The 16088-nt window shown below is 29.5% G+C and overlaps 1 long non-coding RNA gene across 2 annotated transcripts; it reads left to right on the forward strand.

The window, feature by feature from the left end:
* The first annotated feature begins 1827 nt into the window (after nt 1-1827).
* On the forward strand, nt 1828-14359 carry LOC149058686 (uncharacterized). Of its 2 annotated transcripts, XR_016190436.1 has the most exons (8): nt 1828-2065; nt 2156-4603; nt 4666-4801; nt 4867-5448; nt 5857-6167; nt 7029-7207; nt 13527-13627; nt 14080-14359. It is a non-coding gene; the product is annotated as an uncharacterized LOC149058686 (long non-coding RNA). The 2 variants fall into 2 exon arrangements; XR_016190435.1 differs by having other exon boundaries at nt 4666-5448.
* The last annotated feature ends 1729 nt before the right edge of the window (nt 14360-16088 follow it).

Here is a 16088-nt window from a genome sequence, read left to right on the forward strand (position 1 = left end):
TTTTAATTTTAAACCCAGTTGTGAGTATTTTTAGATATAAAAATAATTTACAATTTTAAAATACTCGCTTAAATTAAAATATAATAAAATGCCCATGAGATGCCTTCGGTAATAATCTTGCCTTTAATTTTTATAATAGGTCAATTCACTTTAAATTTTAAATTAACGGAGATAATCGTGATCTGCTGAGCGTAAAATTTTATATGCTACGCACTTGTACGACGGAGACAACACATGCGGGTGTGGCGTCCTCTTAAATAATATATTTAAATTAAATTTTATGAATGTACAAATCATTATTATGATGATAACGAGACCAAATTATAATTTTGCTCGTTGATATAAATTATCAATTCATCTTAATTCATCCGTTTGGCGTTTCCGCATTATTGTAATCAATACTTTGTTTAAATTATCTTCTTTATGCAGTGTGTCTATAGCTGCTAGCCGTGGTTACTAATTTGTCGCTGTAACGCCTGTAACACTGCATACATAGTGGCTATTTATATTTCATATAAAAATTAAACATAATTGTTTTAGATTTTAAAATGTAGTTCAGTATAATTTGTATGATGATAGTTGAAAACGAAAAAAATCTAAATATTTTTAATATTTAAGACGAATTAAACTTACCAATTTTATAATCATAACAATTTCAGTTTGTTTTAACTTTTAAGAGTGTGTCAAATATAATTCAGGTAGTTCGGTTCACTTCGAGTTTGGCTATACGGGCTACTTTTTAACTCCTAACGTTATATTTTAACACCTACCTTTACAAATCATATACCTATAATGGTAATTCAATGTTAAATAAAACAGTTTAAAAAAATGTATAATTTGGTTTATTAGTTACGATTATTGTGGATATATATGTTATAGGCGACTGACGATTGCAATTTGCAGGTGTCCAAAAAGGTATCAGTAAAATATTGGCAGAAAATTAACTGTATTCCAAATTCCAATTATCAGGTTGTACCTACTTACTAAAATAATAAGTGATAAATAATAATATAGGAATTGAGAAATCACTTAAATTCGCTAATGAGAAATCTCCCAAATTGGTTCAACTAATTTTCAATAGTGAATCGACCATTGAGCTATTGCTTTGGGTCTAAATTATAATAGGCTATAGTAAGTTATTCATATTTTTTTAGTAGCTATCAATAAATTAAAATTGATTATTATTAATTGATAATTATTTTAATAATTTATAGTAAAGCTATAAATAATATTATATTAATCAATGATTTTATATTCTCGCGTTTCCGGAATGCGAGATGAACATTAACGTATAAAATGATATGCAATATTGTATAATATTCGTGTGGTAAATATTTTTATACTTTTTTCGCAGGTAATAAGTATAGAAGGTGATTTAGCTCGTCAGATCGGTCGTCGAAAAAGATTTAAATTGTTCCGTAATGATACAGAATACGTAATCTTAGATGATATAATAACTAACTAATCAGTAGTTAATAATTTAATGTGTGCATACAGCATACTGCACTTACAATGTATACTATACGTACTACCATTCGACGGTAATTTCTAACTGATCTCAGCGACGTGTGCCGGCCTTCGGTCATTCCAGTATACAGGCGTTACACAGGTACAGTACCTATGTTTTTGTGTATAAAAACAATAATAATAATAGTATGTAAGCAAGTAGTAGTAATAAGTACATAAAATAAACAATGGTGCCCACACCCGTCCGACGGCGTAAGCATTGATATTATTATGCCTATTTTACACGCTCGGTAGCACGTTCGTCGCATTCGTATGAGTGACGTTCGCGGTGTCGTCGATCCGTGTTGTATACACAGTACACACTGCACAGAGCGCGTCTAGTTGAGCATGTCGCCGCAAGTAACTTTTTTGTTCTAGCTCAGTCGTTTATTTAGTTTAAATACTGCTTATTGGAGCACACTATGAAAAAAATCGTGGTATAATTAAAAAAAAAATTAATTATTAATTCACAATATTGGCTATTGCACTATTAATTGCTCTACACGCTAAAATCGTATGTGAAGTTATGATGGCTATCGAATTTCCAACGGACTTAAAAGTTTAGTTGTTAACTTCAATCTTCATAATGAAAATTACCGTACTCGCCTAATTAACATTTGAATTAAATTTTACGTATTTTATTTTTTAGAAAATTAAGAATTATTTGTGAATATAACGAACACGGCGAGACACTCACGCTGTATACAGTATAGAAGAGACGACGACGACGTGTGCAGCATAATAATATATTTTATTATACGTAAGTAATAGTCGTACCACAGTTGTACTGCAGTAGAACAAACATCGTCCGAGTTTATGGCAGTGAGTGGTGACCATATACTCTGTAATGATAATAAATAATAATATTATAATGCCGTTGATAATACCTTTTTATCATGGTCTGAAGTAGTCACAACTCGCCACCAGGGGACATGACAAACGTAACGGTACCCGTCCATTATAATCGTAATAGGTATTAGCGGTGTATCAAAAGCGGTGTTTGGGGGAAAATAATTACACGAATAAAATTTCAAAAGAATATTCATTTGTTATAAGTTTTTAATATTATAATTTTTCGGAGTTCTTAAAACCGTTCAGAATATTTTTGTTAATTAAAACCAAAGTCATTGATTGTATGTATATTATATAGTATTTATAATTAACATCCCCCTCCTCACTCCCATTTTACAAGATTCCAAGTTAGGCACACCAATGGTAGATGTTGCTATCTGACAGTAGACAATAGGTAAGCGCGCGTAAATGGAAAAATGTTTATATTCGCACAGGCGACAGTCGTAGTACCTACAGTCAGTATAGAGATATCGGTAAACATTATTTGATATGTTTTGGTCTGTCGAAAACAAATACTATTTGTTAGCTATTTATTATCTTACCTAATCCTGTAAATTTCTCCCTCCAGTTCTGGATATGCCAATGGCATATATTATATAAGTAACTAGTAACTACTATAGACATGAAAACTCTCAATGATCAAGGTCAAACTGCATGCTGTTTATGTAGCACTATTTACAGTGGCGTCATATCAGATCTTTTACCAGGGAACGGACACCAAACGAGGGCAAAATGTTGACTTGCCCTTTTACAAATAATAAATATTAGTTCCTCATATTAGTTTTTTTTTACAATATAAGTAATTCCATTCCAGTCACCAAATTGCATTTGAAAATGTCATTGTGTAATGTGTATTTAAAAAATGACATAACATACCTACTTATATGTCTTAAAAGTTTTAAGTATCCACGAATAATATTTTTAAATCACAACAAAATAACTAAAATTGTTGTCTTTCGTTTAATAAAATTTATTATTATTTATTATAATTTCGTCTAATATATTTGAACTTAAAATATTTATAATTAAACTGTGTTCAAACATTTCATTAAAAATGTAAATAGTCGTACTTGGAATTGTTTAGTTATCTACAGTATGAACATTTTGATAAACCTTAATATGTTAAATTTTCAATAACTAGCTATAAGAATTAAATATTTTATTAATTTATACATTTAAACAATTTATTTGCAAATTAACATGATTACAAAATATTAAATTTAAATTATACATTTTTATAAACGGGCAACGGGGGGGGGGGGGGCGCTCCTATCGCCCTCCACTGGATCCAAATCCTAATCTGACTTACAATTAGCAATAAGTTTGTTAAATGACAAACGCTGTGGTACTAATTATAGGATTTGGTTTTGGGATGGTGTATAAGTTTTTATAATCGTATATTAAAATTATTTAAATCTAAAATTTGAACTTGAAATTGTATTGCCCACCGTTGAATCGTTGAATGCCAGTGGCATTAATCATAGCTCATAACCGTGGAGTTACATAACTATAATAAAGCCAATTTGTCATTCAGCCATTTGTTATTCTGAGCGAATCATGAATGCATTCCATACCAGTTTTATAGCTCCCAAGTCAGGTAGCCAGTAGGAATATCGATTTAGAGAGTGCGTCTGACTTATTTTATCTTGCTGTGTCAGAACTCTCAATCTCAATAGTATATCATGCAAACTTTAAAAAACTTAATGATTTTAACGTAACTATTATATGTACCTACTAACGACCAACAAGTCGGTGGTCAACAGCAATTTCAATGAAATATGGTTATAGTGGGTAATCGGTGTGCTTTTTACTACCTTCGAGACGATGAGCACACGACAGAGTATAAATCGTATAATAATACAATCGACGACGAGGTGATAACGTATAACGCTAATAAAAAGTAAGGGACCGTATATATAGCGGCACTACACACGTACACGTGCAAAAAGTTAATATTGGTGCTCGCGTTTCATTTCCGGGACGTTGAGTAAAACGCGAGTTGCGGTGGCTGCATATACAGACGCACAGTAAAAAAAAAAATCTAAATCAGAATGTCTGAGTCGTCCCGGTGACCGCGACAGGTATTAAGGTATCTTGAAGTCCCGCACAAAATAATCAGCGATATACGGTATATGATATAGCACCCGATCTGACGTTCAAATGGTATTTGACGACTGCGTGAACAGCTAGCAACTATATATTTTATGTTGCTGGAGAAGACGGACAGCTTTAAGACAGTAGAACAGTAATGCTTATAAAATATTTATCAATATTAAAAATAAAAATAACAAATATACTGTCATACAGGTAAAAAAGAACAATGACCAATGCCTAAAAGCTTGAGGTGCTTGGACGATATTTGCCTGAAGCTGAATATTATGTCGATTAACTAAGCGGTAATAGTAATACGACAGAAATGGAAAGCTGAATATCGATATCTATGGTATACATAATTATTATAACGACTGTGGCATGACACACTGTTTGTATTTATTTATGTTTATATAGCTATAGTTGTCTCACCGGACGTTGCTGTTGATTTTTATTATTTTTTAGTGAGCTTAAAAAAAATGTATGTTCGAGCTAAATTTGACTAAACTAACTCCCTTTATCGCTATATTACCCTGCAGTGCTCTAACGATAAATTCGTTGGTATGCTTACCAAAATTATCATGATAAATCGGTTATTAAATACTAATTTGGCTTAAACTATTCCTTAAATATAATCTTAAATTACTTTAACAAAGTCATGTAAACATTAATATCAACTTCATATCTTGATAATCAAAATGAGAATAAGATTACAACTATGGAATATTTTATATGTATTGGCGTATTGTTTTGCGGTGCGTTGCCCGTGTTCCAAATAAGTCGTCATTGACGTGTGTTAAATTGAGACAAGTTCCATCCACAATCCACACATTTTCTCAGTAAAGATTGTAGTTGTTGCGTCATTTACATCCGTAATATTTGTCATAAATGAAATGGTCGTGGAGAGCACATTGATCAATTACATAACTACTGAAATGTAATTAAGACGTTGTAAACATTTTTACAAATTTTTTGGAGATTACGTTTATTTTACTACAGGTAAGATAAATAACGAATTTCTAATATTCACTGTATTCTGATTTATTATATTAATTTTTATTGAATTTCTTAAAATATCGTATAACTCAGTTTCTTATAATTTTTTTTCAAAACGTTAGAAAAATAAACATATTTTCGAATTAATAATATTAGCCTTATTTTCGAATAAGCTCTGATCACTGCAGTCCAAAATGATTTTTTCTAATTTGTTATAATTTTTACTCGTAATACAGCGCCTGAAAATATCACATCTATATTATGATGATATTAATTACTAATAACTTTTTAAATTTGGTTTGCACGTGTCATTATAAACATGTTAATTTCAATTGAATTTCGTTCGAAATATGTCTGTGACACTTGCAACGATGGTTAATTCGTGTAATTTATTTATTTTTATATTCGTAGGTGCTGCAGCCGCACGGTTTACGGGAATGAAATGTTTTTTGTTGAGTTATTGGTTTAAAAAGGAAAATTAACTCAAACTTTAAATCCTTTTGAAAATATCAGTTAAAACTTTGTATTTTCAGAAAATTAATTAATTATGAAGACGACTGAATGATCTCGATTAATTTGGTCAGATGCCTGAAGGGTTGATTGTTTTTATAAATAATACTCAATTGATGATAAGAAAATCGTTAAGTTACTATATTTTACAATGAAGTAACCTTGTATAACAGTTCAATAGAACCATATCGGGCATATCAAATAAATTACCGGTAATAATTAGAATAAATTATAATTATTATTAAGTTATCTTTCAATCAAATTATAATATTATAGTTTCAAGATATTTTATTTTATACTATTACTAAAATTTCATTACAATTATTTCCAATATCTGTATTTAGTGTTTATTCAGAAATATCTTTTCGATTATTAAGACGTGTTATATAGATACTTATGTTTTTAGACTATGTAGATTATTATTAGTTAAACATGTTTTTGAAAATTCCACGTTCAAGAAATGTTCCTAAAGTTTTTTAAATTGTTTTTCCTCTCCACACGTTTACATTTTTAAATTTAGTTATTTCTTTGTAGAAGCATAATGAAAAATTGTTTGAAAATCATTTTTATTTTCGTAAACCTTAAACGAATAGTATAAAAAGTTTCATCTTTTTTTTTTTTGGTAGAGATAACATTTAATTTGTTTTCCTCGAGTCAATAGTTAATACTATAATTAAACATTTTTTAAATATACAATACATTGAAATAATAGTACCCAGTAAAACCATCACATCAATTAGATGTAATTTTCGCTTAAATCTAAATCTAATTATAATAATCTTATAATAAGTACTACCACTACTGCACTACCACACTTCGTGAATAACTCAAAAGTCAATACATTCGTCTGTATATTAAGTTTATCTAGACTCGATGCCGTGTATGGTGCCGGTGAGTGTGTATTTTGTAAAAGAAAATGTATGTACAAATGATATTTTTTTTAATACGTTTTAAAATGTAATCTAATAAAGTAAATTAAATTAATCGATTAGATAAATCTTCTATAAAACAGTTATGCATTATGTTGTGTATTTATGTATCATTTATATATTTATATATCACTTACCTTTTAGAATTTATTTTATTTAACTCTGAAGCATAAGATTTTACTGTGGCGAAAAGGGTGCGTCCTGCTCACGATGTACGTCAACCTATAATCCACTGGCGCAGGCTGGTGCAGCAAACGCAACAATATCTTCATGACCGTTATTGCAGCGGTCATCCCATGGAAAAAATGACCATCAAATTATTGGTAATATCGCTATTTTTTAATTACTGTTCCTAATTAAATTTAGCAGGTATTACTAATGTATCGTAGTTGAAATATTATAAGTACCAGAGATTTAGTAAAAAAAAACAACTAGTCTGGATTTACCATTCTAACATACATTTTAGTTTTTTCAACTACAATTTATAGCAAAACAATAATTTATTTTTAAAACAACGGGAATTACCAATGTTTTTGCCATCGCCGGACCTCTACTCTCCCCAACGATGACAAAACAAATATCGTCGTGCGGCCAATACGTTTTGTCTACGTATATTCTCCTTAGTACTAAATAGACTGTACACACACTTGGTTAACGTTATAATAGTTTTAAACAAAATAATTTGTTATAATATTATTAATTTTTGATATGGTGTTGTATTGGAGCGTATAAATCTTACCAACTATTTCATTAATGTATTGATGTGATTTCTCACGTTTTCTTTTTATTGTTTAATTTGATAGTTTATAACTTGTAACTTGTAAGCATATAAGTCAAGAATATAACTACTATAAAAAGTTTTTCAAGGTACCTATACTCTCTAGTCAGTTTGTGATTGAAGTAAGTGTATCTATTTTACTATACGACTATACCTACGTATTACCTACGTCTATCCCTATCAGTATGTGCAAAACGTCTGCTTATGGATACCGTGAACTATCTAGATTAATGTTGAAATCTGCTCGGAATTATTCTCACCGTTAAATTAAAAAACATGCAAAATGTTTGTTGAGGCGCCATCAACAAGTATCACCAAGAATTAAATTCGGAAAAAATTAATATTTTCGATTAATTTGTTCGTCGACGTTACTGAAATCGTCATTCACATGAAAAGTCAAGTCCTGTTTGAAAATTTTTTTATTTTTGATTTAATCCAATTTTTAAAACCACAACCGGACACCGATCGGCATTTTTCTTAAACATTTATTTTAGACTTTAGTTAACTTTGTGACAGTCTTGTTTGGCCTCTGGTCTATTATTCTCCATTATTGGGTTGAATTTAGATTAGTATATTAAGAAGTGAGATTTATTTTTTTCGGTGTATCCACTAATGCAATCCAATATTGAAAATTGAAATATTATGCCACTGCAGACAACATAAGGCAAGATGGCATGATGGGGAGTTGGTGGTACAGATGTTGTTGGTAAGAGGGTTTCTCGAGTGTACAAAGTCCGTAATTTTATCGTACCACTGCTGGTAGCTGGATAGGGTTTCAGTCTAAATATTATTGTTTAGTTTCAAAATATTATTTTATGTAAGTTGTAATTAATATAACAGATAATATATTAATATATATGTATTACCTTTATTCCAAGTGTTATTATATATTTTTTATTATAAAGTAATAGTATAATATACTATATATATATAAATCTCTCAACGATCACAACGTTGAGGGTTACCTTAAATAACGATAAAAAATATATAACATTAACAACATTACGGACGACGGAGATTTTTGACGGTCATAATATTAGTCGTATTATAATAGTCACAATAAGCTTTACAACTGTAATAATATAATAGTTATCCTGTCCGGAGTTGGCTCGATCGTAATAAAAGCTGTTCTTGACGTCGTGACGGAGACATATGTTATCCAGAACTGACTCTGATCCGTTCATCCGATACGTTGTTCCGAGTTCGTTTACTTTGCTGTGTGCACTGTGCTCAACAATGACAGGGCGTCGCCACCAAACGTTGGTTCACCATCACTACAAAAAAACTACGACACTATTTTTGGTTAGTAATACACCAGTCGCCCGTAGTGTTATTCCCTAATGGTTGCGATCTGTTGTACGGATGTTCCATGCCAGCGTTTTTCGCGTAGCGCGTCTGAATCGGAACAAATCTGTCGTCCGTCGCTACCAATGATAAGAGACGAGTGCGGGATTAGAGATTTCATTTCGCATGGTGCCCCTTAACAAGTTGAGCGGATTATTGGTTTGAGCTTTTTTACACGCCTGAACAATTTCGGATACTTCGAGCGGCGAATCACTGAATTCACGGTCATCGTCGTCGTCACGATATGATGGTTGGTTATAACCACTATAGGATTATAATGTTTTATTTTTTGTCCCAATTTAAAATACGTGTCCCGCGGATTCATTATCAAAGTGTCCATATAAAAATGTTCGACGTTTGAAACGCAAAAAGCGTGAGCACGTGCATACTGCATTTGTACAAATAGTTATACTACAGTCCAAATTCGTACCTACTATTGATGTTGACGAACGTGATGGGCATTTGTTGGATGACAATATGCATAGTGTTCAGTGTTGCGGTATATTGTTAATGTCCGAACCGTTTATTAACGCTGTGGTATGATCATTTACGGATATAAAATATGTTTATGATAATACGTCATCTATCTGGTAGATTTTCTGCGACAGTATAAATATTTAATTTAATTCTTCAAATAATATGAAAACAGACTCACTCGTGGACATCGACTCTTCTGGCCAAACCTTGCTGTGCCATATTTAGGAGTGCTGCCGACGTGCAGTTTTCTATCGTCGATCAAGCAACATTCATCAATTTTCATTCCACTCTGAACTGAAACTTGAAAGCATCGAAATATTTTATGAAAATAACCTCAACGTAACAAATATGCGAGTTCGTGTCAGGTTTAACCATATAAACTAGTTCAAAAGTTTTTAATAATGAAATGTCAATATTTGAAGAACTTTTTCTATAGGAAACACGAAAAACCCCGCCAAAAAATGTATGTGTTTGCGGTGTTTTATGAAACCTGCGAATCTAGTGTTATGGTCTCACCGGATTGATCCGTTCACACCAGGTATCGTTGAGTTCGTCAATTCGGAAGTCTCTCGAAAAGGAAGATGAGATGTGATAATTAACTGATAGGTTTAATTATATAAGAAAAAATATTTATTGAAGACAAAATTTACTACACACTATCTTTAACGGACGCAGACATACATCGACTGACTCGCCCGTACGGGACAGTCTTACATTATACGCATGTCGAATGTCGAGTCAGAGTTTGTTCCACACATTACAAATAATTGTTCATATAGTAATAATATTATAATGCTAAATTATATACTAATAATAATAATAATAATCAGGGTTCATAACACTATAAGATAAAATATCCAAATTTATCCGTTTTTACGTAAATTAGTAAATTACACTTTCTAATACAATTAACTAAAATATCAAATTATTTAATTATAAAAATATACCTATAATATATAATAATTATATAAATATATATATTATGTTAGTAGTAATATCACAAAATATACTGCATACACATTAGTCAAATAGTCAAATTGGAAGTTAAAGCAAAAATAGCATAACATGACATGGGGCTCGTAAGAAAAAACACGGATCAGAAAATAATATGAAATTACAATATTTATGTGAAAAAATTATTAATAACGAGTTGAAAGTAGAAGAGTTTTTAAATCGTATTTGCCACTGTTTAAGAAAACGTAATTTATATTAAATGTTTTTAAAACATATTTATTTTGACTTAAGTAATTTAAATTATTAATATTACTGTAATAATAGTTGATATTTTTATTGAATTATTTAAAATTATTATTATTATTGTAGGCATCGATGTTTGTATTGAGTTATTTGTTTTGTGTAGTATGAAAATGAAATACCTATATGTAATATAATTATAGATGAAAATGTAATAAAATATTTTGACTATATTTTTAGACTTTCTGTCTGACAATAAAAATGTGCTCAGATGTTTTGTCCGGCATCAAAAAAAATGAATCCGGACTTTTTTTTTCAAAATGGACTTTTTGTCCCCGGACTTTGATATACCGTATACACTACTACAATAGGCCAACTTATAGGTATATTACAATACATCATGATTTCTAATAATACTAAACTATGGTCAGAATAGTATATCATAATACATATAGTATAATATAAGAATTTTAAATTTATATTAAACGCATGTTGAAAAGGAACGAATTAGTGGGCCACACGTGCGTATTCGCTAGAACAGGCATGTTCGACATTGTGGTAAAGTGCATATTGTTATTTTAATACGTAGGTAGTTATTATAGGTATAGTATTTAAGCGTAGGTTTATAATGTTTGTATACTAACGTCACCACAACCTCATCAGTAGGGCTCGGAAGTTGATGCATTTTGAATTGTTTTTTGGAACTTTTTAGACGATGCTCTCCTGGCTACAAATCTGTTTCATAAGCATGTGAATCTGAATAACTAATTTTTATTTTGCATTTTTTGATGCTTATTACTTTTTAAGTCATTTTCCTAAATTTTTAGTCATTTTAACAGATAATCGTCGTTCATTTACTTTCGATAACATAAAATACGCTCTAGGTAATTGTACAATGCAATGTTTTTAATTTTTAAATAATTTGTAAGCTTTGATAAATGTATAAAACAAATATTTTTATATTTATATCTTCCTATTTTAAGGAAATTTTTGTTATTTTTATGTCATATTTTAAATTTTATAGTAAAATATTTAAAAAAAATGTATTTTTATTAATACAAAACTAATATTTGTAATTTTTTAGGTCATTTTTTTAGGACATTTTTTGCCATTTTTATGTCAGTTGCATATTTTTTTAGGGCATTTTTTTATTGTTTTTAAGGTCATCAACTTCCGAGCCCTACTTGTCAGTCATCACAGGCCACAGTATATAATTTCATAATTTGTGCAAATTGTAATGGTGCTATAAATAATAAACACCCTTATTGCTTACACATTTTAAGCATTTTATAGACAATGCCTTCCGTTCCACGTAATACTCACATGTAGCCATGTAGAAAATTTCATCGGCTCTATCGATCCAATACTTTCCTTCTATGGTTCATGTGTATTTATTTGCAGTGTTTTGTGAAGACGAAATGTCATTTCTAGGGCTGGAATTTGTATGTAAATACATATTTTTAGAAAAACATGATAAATTAATTAGGTATTGCAAATGATAAATTCGTTTCACGTAATTTGCAATAAAATAAGACATATTTTATTTTACATATTTTTACATATTTCGTCATAAATACATATTTTTACATGTAAAATTCTCGTTTTTTTTTTTACACATTTGGTAAATTTTGACAACTTCAGGGGTTTAATAATATTTAACATTTATATTTCGATAATGGTACTCGGCGAATTTTAAATGTACCTATAATAATGTATATAGGAAATAAGTAGGTTAAAATAAATATTAATTACTTGATTTTAGTTTATCTTATTTGTTTCTGTTCAATAACCATACCTTAATGATTATACTTTATGTACGAATTTACAACAGTACCTATCAGAATATCAGTTCGCGTGTTCACGTGGTTATAAAAACATCTTCACCTAACGTACATTTAATTTTGAAAATTTAAAACAATATATAGCTTGTCACTGTTTCACTTTAAATTGATTTAACATCAAATGCATTTCAATTTATAACAACATATTTTTTTTATTTTTTACCACAAATTATTATGTTTTTTAAATTTAATTAATTAGACATAAAACAATAAATTGTATTATTCAAAAATTATTTAGAGTTGTATTTTAATTTATAATTTTAACATATTTAAAAAATTGTTCTTAGTAGATACATATTTTTTATTTATTTATTCTTTATTTTATTTATTTTTTATTTTCAATTTTAATTACATATACATGTACATATTATTGGTTTTGTATTACATATAAATCCCAGCCCTAGTCATTGCCATGTTGTCATCTATTTTCGAAATTAACTACCTAGTACCTACCTGCAGGTCTTGACGAGGTGTCCCAGGTACCGTAACACGATAATTCATATACATATAGATATATAAAACATAAAATGCCTATGACGTAATATTATATAAATTTATTATTTAGGTTCACATAATATAATGGAATTTTCTACCGCAGTATTATTAATGCATTTGATACTCAAGTAAATTCTTGTTTTCTAACCACAAATCTAACCGATCCCGATGTCAACTTCACATAGTGCAATAATAATATCATTATAATATTAATATATATTATATATTATGTATGTGTGTGTGTGTACCTGTAACTACATGTACCTAAAATATAACACTATACAGTCGTAACTATATATTATAATATATTATTATGCGTATTATATATAGGTATACCTTTGTACAAAAACAGGATTTTACCATTTCATTAATTATATGTATACGGACATAAAAGTAGTAAATAAATAATAATAAATAATATACGGTACTTAAATGATGCGTATGTTTAATTTACTCGTATTTTCAACAAATATGTATATTTAGTTTTTCAGCGCAATATTTATTCTTTTTCAGACCGACGCACGACATTAACAAAAGGCATTCATATAAAATCATTTTTATGATTACATCAATTATAGATTATAATATTTTATAGGGTTTCACTCAACGGTTAGGTATGTATTTTCTTATTTTTTGACTTTTTACATGACTTAAAATTAATATACAATTCTCAGGATTCTTTTAAAAATAAAATTTTTATAATTTTTGTAAAAAGTGGCCTTACTCAAATACTACTCATAAAGTCATAAATCATAAAAAAAAAAAAACTTAACGTGGAATGCCTTATGGATATATAATGTCACGCATAGGCCATATATATATATATATATATAAATCAAATAGTGCAATGGCATTCTCTGTTAGTTTTATCATATTTAGTTGAAAAATTTTGTATTTAGTATTTACACTTAAGTGTATCGTAGAACTGGTGTTTGTACTTAAGGTATTAGTTGCTATAGGTATAGGAATTGACTACGGCAGAAATTCCAAAAAATAATATGTATTGAACATTCATATCATTTGTATGATAACACACTCGCGCTTGCTTGTATTTTATAATTTTCAGAAAATATGATCAACCAACAAACAAATAGAAGAAGACGTTTAAATGTTATTTTGGATCGTCGAAAGACTCGCAAAATTCTGTACAATAATCAGCACATATTGTTTTCGCTGTAACACTATTAAATGTCAATGCATAGAATTAGTATTAATTTATGCATAATATGTATTACATATTTACATATAACATAAAAATGTAAAACTATAATTTTACGTTTTATCCAAATTAAGGTTATAAACTTGTCAACTTTATTGATGCAGGCTTATCAATTAAATATTTTATGTATATAACACAATGTAAAATAATTGATTTTTTATTGTCCTGTGTATGTTTAAGATATTTCCTTTATGGTCGTTTAAGTAGTCGTAATTCATATTTCATAGGTATTATTATAATATTACTAATATTATAGTTATATTATTGGTAGGCAGGTTCATAGACATTTATCCATCAATGACTTAAAATTTGTAATTATTTTAATAATTTAGTATAATCCTTGTTTTTTATAATTCGTGAACTCATAATATTATATATCCAAGTAATGACTACATAGTCAACAACATTATAATTTTGACACTTAGTAAAAAGATACATATTAAATATAATAACGTGATGAAAAGTTATTATAATAATATTTAAGATTAAACAATATGTGAAGTTTAATGTTAAAATGATTTGCACTATCCATAATGTAGTTTTAATTATTACTATATTATACATGACAATTATTTGCGTATTATATATATTTACTAATAAATTATTGTAGATTTAAAGATAAAACAATAGGTAAGTACCTTTAATATTTGATGTTTTGATTAAAAATATCGAGCAATGAGTATGAGTTGTATTTATCAAGAGAGTAGAGACAAAGTGGTCAAATAAAGTTTAGATTAAAAAAAAACGCAATACTCAAAGCAATAGAATAAAAGCGAGAACAATGGAAGTAGAATAGAAAAAAAAATTAGTTCTAGTACTAGATAGCTACTAGCTATCCAATTAGCAATTATGAAAAGGTAGACCAAATCTAAAGAACACTTTTCAGGTGCGACCGTTTACTAGCCACCACTTCACCAGGTATAAGTATGAGTATCAATTACCAATTTTTTGAAAACGTACAAAAAAAAAGAGGCACAGAATGTGTTATGTTATGATCCAATTGGACCTCACCTCTTCGGACATAATACGTAGGTAAATGTATATCTGGAGACATTAATGCGCTGTAGTTTCGGGTTGCGGACATCGTCGCCGTCTAGGTGTAGGTAGGCAGGTACGTGTAGCCAAATTGATTTTCGATATAAACGTATAATACCCATATGTATATATGTTGTATAAATGTGTTTATAGTAATAATAATATCTCTTGTGCGCGTGTCTATACGCTATATAACCAGTGTGTATAACGTGCGTGCGTGCGTGCAGTGTTTTTTTCCTTTTACCGGGTTCGATTTAATGTATCAGCGGGCCCGGCCGGAGGCGCCAGACTATAAGCACATTGCCTTGTACCGAGCTAATGGACACGGTTATTAAAACAACGGGCCGTGAGGATTTCGCCGCCACCGCTGCATTGATATTATTATATTATATTATTAAACACACAAACACGCACACGCGTACACACACACACACACACACATATATAAACAAACGAGACAGTCTTTGAATCCATTAAACAAAAAAAAAGTATTAAGTAAATAGAATTAATAATAAAAAGAGACCTCCTCGCGTTTCGGTCGCACATATTTTCTCCATGCGCATAAAATATATCTGAGGGGCTGTACTTATTATTACTGCACATATATATTATAATATGCACTATACTGCATCGTCGTATATAGCTATGCCTAAATCATATCATAGCCGTATAAACGCAACACTTCATATAGGTATGACGTGACTGATTCGTCACGAACAGCACAAACTCACCCCGAAAATAATGATAAATATTATGTATGGCTCTATTTCTCTATAATTATTTATACGACTCATTTTAAAAATAGTTTACTTTTAATTTTT

Source organism: Diuraphis noxia, unplaced genomic scaffold (genome assembly GCF_037042655.1).
Source record: "Diuraphis noxia isolate RWA-SAM2 unplaced genomic scaffold, SU_Dnox_SAM2 contig0002, whole genome shotgun sequence".
NCBI lineage: Eukaryota > Metazoa > Arthropoda > Insecta > Hemiptera > Aphididae > Diuraphis > Diuraphis noxia.